At 34.0% G+C, this 7,267-nt stretch overlaps 2 non-coding genes across 2 annotated transcripts; both read left to right on the forward strand.

Annotated features, from left to right (window-relative positions):
- The first annotated feature begins 6,447 nt into the window (after nt 1–6,447).
- On the forward strand, nt 6,448–6,518 carry TRNAG-GCC. Its single transcript has one exon. It is a non-coding gene; the product is annotated as a tRNA-Gly (tRNA).
- Nucleotides 6,519–6,527: 9 nt separating this feature from the next.
- Nucleotides 6,528–6,614, forward strand: LOC122722037. Its single transcript, XR_006348888.1, has one exon. It is a non-coding gene; the product is annotated as a small nucleolar RNA snoR114 (small nucleolar RNA).
- Nucleotides 6,615–7,267: the final 653 nt, after the last annotated feature.

Genomic DNA, 7,267 nt, shown 5'->3' on the forward strand with positions numbered 1-7,267 from the left:
GGGATCAGTATTCCCCCTTCTCAGATCTCTTGGTGTAGGTGACCCGTTTACAGGAACCAAGGCCCGAATAGTCTGGTAGGAACTTGCTTGTGACTTGGCCTGATGAAAACTGCCTTGTGGTATTGTTGAGCGGGACCAATGCCCAAATGGCTTGGTGGAAACCACCTTGTGACCTGACTTGGTAAAAACTGCCTTGTGGCCTTGTTTAGTTGGACTAATACCTGAATGGTCTGGTAAAAACTGCCTTGTGATCTAGTCTGGCAAAAACTGCCTTGTGGCCTTATTTAGTGGGACCAATGCCTGAATGGTTTGACAAAATCTGCCTTGTGATCTAGCCTGGCAAAAACTACTTTGTGGCCTTGTTTAGTAGGACCAACGCCCGAATGGTTTGGCAAAAACCACCTTGTGACTTGGCCTAGTGAAAAACTACTTTGTGGCCTTATTTAGTAGAACCAACGCCCGAATGGTCTGGTAGGAATCGCCCTGTGACTTGGCTTGATGAAAACTACCTTGTGGCCTTATTAAGTGGGGCCAACGCCCAAATGGTCTGGCAGGAACCGCCTTGTGACCTGGCCTGGTGAAAACTGCCTTGTGGCCTTTTCTTGTCTTTTTAGTCCATCTTTCTTTCAAAGAAGGTAATCTATTGTTTTTTATCACTGAAATACACAACATATGAAAATAACATCGTTAACTCATTATTAATAAAATTTTCTCAAGGTTACAAATATTTCATGCATGAGGAATAACTTGGCCATTTAGTTTGGCCAGATTATAGGATCCTGGGTGAATAACCTTCGAGATCCTAAACGGCCATTTCTAGTTCTTGCCTAGCATACCGGGTCCAGTATTGCCACTTATCATATCTATTCTTTTGAGGACTAAGTCTCCCATATTGAAGGCTCGTGGCCTGACCTTGCTGTTGAATATTATGGACATTTTGTTCTTGTAAACTGTCATTCTAATTGCGACCTTTTCTCATAAGAACCTGATCCAAATTGAATTGTATCTCTTCGAGATGTCCTTGTATCTCCACGAAGATGACTGCTTCGGCCCCATATACAAGGGAAAAGGGTGTTTCCCAAGTAACCGTTTTGGGAGTAGTCGTATATGCGTATAATATGTGAGGTAACTCCTCGGACCAATTGCCATTTGCCTTAGTCGAGTCTTTTCTTTATCCCTTGTAATATGGTCCTGTTTGTAACCTTTGTTATACCATACATCATATCATTGGACTGGGGGTGGTAGACGAGCTGAACCTTAAATTAATTTTTCATTTATTGCAAAAGTCTCTAAACCTGGTGCTTGCAAACTGAGTTCCATTATCAGTGATCACTATTTTGGGTATTCCAAATTGGGTGAATATATTTTTGCTGACAAACGAGATTGTTTATTGGTTCGTGATGGACTGTACTACCTCAGCTTCCACCCATTTGCTGAAGTGATCTACTGTCATGATAATAAACTTCCTTGACTCGGACGCCTTAGGGAATTGGCCAAGGATGTCTATCCCTCACAGAAAGAAAGGTCAGGGACTTCTAATGACCGTTTGCATTTCTCCTTCTTGGGTTGTTTGCATATACTTGGGATCTCCAACACTTCTGGACAAGTTGCTTTGCATCATGCACTATCATTGGCTTTTAGTACCCCTTTCTGAATACTTTTCGGGCAATTGTCTATGCTCCTTCATGGCTCTTGCAATTACCTTCATGGATATCTTTTAGGATTTCCTGGCCTTCCTCCTCTATAACACATTGCAGGCCTCTTGTATAATCAACCATCAATTAGTACATATTTACTTCCTTATTACCGGCTTAGCTGATAACTCATCAGCTAGAAGATCATCTCATGTTAAAAACTTGTATACGAGTTTCATCCATGATTCGCCCTCTTCAATGGGAAAAGACTCTTTTATCTTCATTATTGGAGTGTGAAACTCCTCAAAATGGAATGGTTGAGTCAAGTATTATTCACCTGCCACTGCTATCTTGGCTAAAAGATCCGCCTATTTATTATTGCCTCTGGCTACCTGGAGGAGTTCGCAGATGCCTTGCCCGCCTTTAACCTTATTAAGGAATGGACCTTTTCTTTATATTTGATGATGTTCGGTTCTCAGACTTTGAATTATCCCTGGCACTGATTGACAACCAATTGTGAGTCACTAAAAAAAAATAGGTCTTTGGATACCTAGCTCTTTAATAATTCTCAACACCATTATTATTGCCTCATACTCGGCTACATTGTTAGTTGCTTTGAAGAACAGGAGACTTCTGGCCGAGCATGATATGAATTGGCTCAGGCCAGTGACTTGCCCATTTTACCTCTGTATTTTGTTGATAGTTTTGGGTGCTTCCATATTTTAGATAGCGCTGATCTTCTCAAGATTTGCCTCTATGCTCCTTTCTGAGATGATATATCCTAGAAACTTTCTCGCTTTTACCCCAAAAGTACACTTTTCTGGGTTCAGCATGCCCCGCCTTGTCCAGGACATCAAAGACTCTCCGGATATCCTCCGAGTTTTCTTCCAATGATCGATTTTTCACTACCATGTCATCTATGTATACTTCGAAGGTTGATCCTACCATATCCTTAAAGATTCTTGACACCAACCTTTGGTACGTAGCTCCTGTGTTTTTTAAACCAAAAGGCATCACCTTGCATTAGTAAACTCCTTTTTCTGTTATGAACGTAGTTTTCTTTGAGTCTTCGGTATCCATCATGATTTGGTAATATCTTGAGATGGCATCAAGGAAAGAGACCACCGCATGTCCTGAGGTCGAGTCTACTAATCTGTCGATGGATGATAATGAGTAATGATCTTTCGGACGTGCTTTATTTAGGTCAGTGAAGTCCATGCACATCCTCCACTTTCCATTAGCCTTCTTCACTAAGACTACATTGGTCAGCCACGTGAGATATTATACTTCTTTTTTGTTGACTTATTTGCTAATTCTAGTGATATGATTTGATTTTATTACGGATTCTAGGTATAAATTAGGATCCTTAATTATTTCTATAATTATTCTTTAATTATTTACTTCATATTTTTTTGTAATTTTTTTGTATAAATAGTCATATAAATCACTTGTAACGATCAAGGGTGAAATATAGGAACACTCTAAAATTCTCAAAAATTCTTCATGGTATTAGAGATTTTTCCTGATTTTAGGATTTAAATTCAATTTTTCCTCTTTAAGGTTTCAAAATCCTAGATCTATCGTTTTGGTACTATCCTATCTAGGAACCTTTTCACCTCTCACTGCCGGAACCAAGAGAATTGCCGAATAGTCGCCGGCCCGATTGCCCAGCTCTCACGTCGAAAAGTCTAGCGTGTGAGGCTCACACGCCCTCCCTTCCCGGCGTATGAGACATCGTTAGACATTTCTTTGTCGATCTGATCACTTCGGTGCTGATTCCGATCGCCTTTTCGGCCTTCCCGTGCTGCTACCTAGTCTTTTGGTGATTTGGTTAGACTCTCTTATGTGTACAACATTGGATACCTCCTATGGCAGAAGATAAAAGGTTCTCGATTCCTAACTCTAATAATCCTTCCTTGCAAATTAGTACCGTAAAACTTGATGGAACTAATTATCTTTCTTGGTCAAGGTCTTGTTTGTTGTTTATCAAAGTTAGAGGACTGTAGGGCTATGTCACTAGTAATAAGAAGCAACCAGATGAGAGTGATTCAGATTTTTCTCAATGGGACTCAGATAATTGTCTTGTTATGATATAGTTAGTTAACTCTATACAACCTCATATCTCTAAGTCCTAATTGTTAATTAATACTGCTGCAAAAATATGGAAGGTTTTTTCCTTAACTTATTCTAAGATTGGGAATGATGCCCAAATTTATTATATTCAGAATAATATTAATAGTACTAAGCAAGGAGAAATTACTATCCCCAATTTTATTCTGAGTTATGTGGCTTATGGCATGAGATTGATTACTATCAGGACTTCCAAGCATACTATACTGGAGATATGTCAAATTTCAAAAAATGATTAAAAAGGAACAGACCTATGATTTTTTTGCAGAGTTGAATAACGAATATGATCCAACTCTACCAGACGAGCCCTTATTTTTCCAGTTAAGCGCAGTATCTAACCGTACCTTTTGCTCCTTCCCTATTTGGATCTCCTCTACTAGGTCTAGTTTTACGTGAGATTTCGGCTTCTCTAGTAAGTCAATGGGCATAGTTACTTTTCCTAGACTTTTTTCTGAGTGTCCATAACCTTCTTTGGCTAACCTTGAATTGTCTCGGACCACTGCTATTCCTCTTGAGCTAGAAGCTTAAGATACATAGCATCCATATTAATAACAATATTGTGGTAGTTTAAGACTGGCAGTCGAGTATCACATTATACGTAATGGGATGTCTACCACTGGAAACTCTGCATACAACTCTCGCTTATACTTTTCATCACCCAACACCAAGGGAAGGTTGATGGTACCTAGTACTGCCATGGTCTTATCTCTTAATCCTACTAAAGAATAAGAGAATCTGACAAGACTGTTTTTATCTAAGTCTAACTTATTACAAGCATTTAAGATGAGAAGGTTAACAAAACTATCTGTATCTATCAATACTCGCCTTACCTCATACCAGTTCAGAAAAATCTTAACGACCAGCGAATCGTTTTGAAAGAATCTGATCACTTTGTCAGCAGGACCAAATCTTGTCTGGTCCATGGTTCTTGATGGATAGATAGGACATCATCTGCTACACGTTTATTTTTTCCTTTGCCCTTTTTAGGCCCTCTCGTAATAACATGTATGATTCTGGCCATTTTGAGAAGTTAGAGTGGGAAGGTTCTTTTTTTAGGAGGAAAAGGAACAATATTAACCCAAATGAACAGATAGGGTCATGGGTTCCTAACAACGAAACCAAATGATGTTGTTGAGATTAGATGGATGACATGGCCGAAATAAAACTGTACTGTGATTGGTTAGAACCTGCAAGGAAGAAAACGTGAGGTAGTGGTGGGTGCCCACAGCAGCACTCCGATACTCAAGTCAGTATATTAACGAGTAGAGAGAATGCAATGAATTACCTTGAATTTTAGTGTTAGAGAATAAGAATTACCTTGAATTTTAGTGTTAGAGAATAACGTATATTTACCTCTTCGATTTTCTCCTTTTATACGGTAAGTAGGTAGATATGAATATAGAATTTCCCGATGATCTGTTGACGATGAGGTCGGTTGCTTGATAAGGGATGTTGTTGGCTAACAGATTAATGATCTCGTGATTACAGATATAAAGGAAATACGCCGAATTGTGCTTATTAATGATAACTTAGTGCCGAAACTCTCTCTACTGGGAGACAGACGAATCTTAATGATGGTTTGGGTGTTAGAGTATCCGGATCTTTCTTCTTCAAGATGGATTACATTTCCTACTCATTCAGTCCTGTCCTTACCACGTGGCTCTATTCCGTATTGACACCTCACGACTTATTTTGAACAGTTGTTATATAGTATCAATTACTATTATTAAAATTAATATTATTATACTAAAAATATAATTAATAATTACTATTATTAAAAATTATTTTTATTATTTTTTTAATTACAAGCACCAACAATTTTTATAATAGTAACCTTTTTTAACGTATTTGCTATAGCAAAATTTCATTTAGAATCATAATGAATAAAATTAGTTATTAAAAATTTTAAATTTAAGTGAAATCTAAAATTATTTTATATAATAAAATTTAAATTAATTTAACTTGAATAGCAGAATTTGATTTTTATTTTAATAATATTAAATTATCAAGGATACTATTGAAAAATCCCTATATTCCACACGCTCTCTCTCTACATGTATATAATTTTAAAAATAATTTAAATAATAAAAATATAATCTATTTTAAAAATTAAATTTTAAATGATAAAATCATTACTATATTACTGTAAATAATTTAAATAATTAAGGATATTCTGGAATATTGCAAATATTTCTCTCTTCCCAATATATATATATATATATAAATTTATGAGCTCTATTAATTAGTTTAAAATCCTATAACAGAGTATCAATATAAAATTCCTAGTTAATTCTTAACAACAAGACGATAAGATCACAATAGGATTCTTTAAAAAAAATTATGATATTAATAAAAAATTAAAATAAATTAAATGTTAATACACTACATGAAAATGTTATTATAGTAACAGAATTACTTTTATAGTTTTGAAATATGTTAAAGAATATTAACTATTATTAATTTTAAATGTTAATTTTTTAAAAATATGAAATATTAAATTAAATTCTAATTAAAGTCACATGATCATAAAAAAAAAAAACCTATTTTCCATTCTTGGCTCATCGCATGTTAAATATATTTAGTTTCATATTATTCTTTTATATATTTTTGTGTAAATAAATTGTGGACCCAACAAACATCTTTACCGTTATAAAATATTTTGTAAGTAGGCTAAACCAAGCAAGCACCAGTGGTCTAGTGGTAGAATAGTACCCTGCCACGGTACAGACCCGGGTTCGATTCCCGGCTGGTGCAAAATTACAGGAGCTGTGATGAATGCAGCGCTGAATGATGGATGGGGTCCATCAGTATCATCTGAATCTAAAGATGATATTTAGCGCAACTGAGCTCTATTTTTGTTTTTGTCTTTTAACGCTGTTCCCTTCAAATTTAATTTAATTATGGGTACATTCAGTTTTATTATTACTAATTAATTTAAATTTTATATTCTTAATTAAAATTAACCCATATTATTATAGATTAATATTAAATATTATAATTACTAATAAATCTTTATATTTATCAATTAATTTCTGTGTTTGTTAAATTTTAATATTTTATATGTAAAAAATAATAAAATAAAAATTAGATAAAAAATTTTTCATTTTATTTTTTATTGAAAAGTAAATAAATTATTGATGAAAAGTTAGACAAAAATATTTTCAGACTTAAATTTAGATGGATATATTATGCTAATATTTTTCATTTAATTTTTGTTTTATAATTTTACTGTTAAATATAAAATGTTAAATTTTAATAAATATGAAAAAATAGCTTGTAAAAAAAAATATAAGTAGTTATTTATAAATAATTATAATATTTAAGAATTGATTTATAAAAATATAGAAATGAATTATAATTAAAGTGATTATTTTTATTAACAAAATATAATTTTATAACTAAATTTAGAAATATATAACTAAATTATGTATTTTACTAAATTTTAACGATTAAAATGTAAATTTTTTCTAATTAAAAAGTTATTTTTAATTGATTTTTACATG

The sequence above is a fragment of the Manihot esculenta genome, chromosome 15 (assembly GCF_001659605.2).
Source record: "Manihot esculenta cultivar AM560-2 chromosome 15, M.esculenta_v8, whole genome shotgun sequence".
Taxonomy (NCBI): Eukaryota; Viridiplantae; Streptophyta; class Magnoliopsida; order Malpighiales; family Euphorbiaceae; genus Manihot; species Manihot esculenta.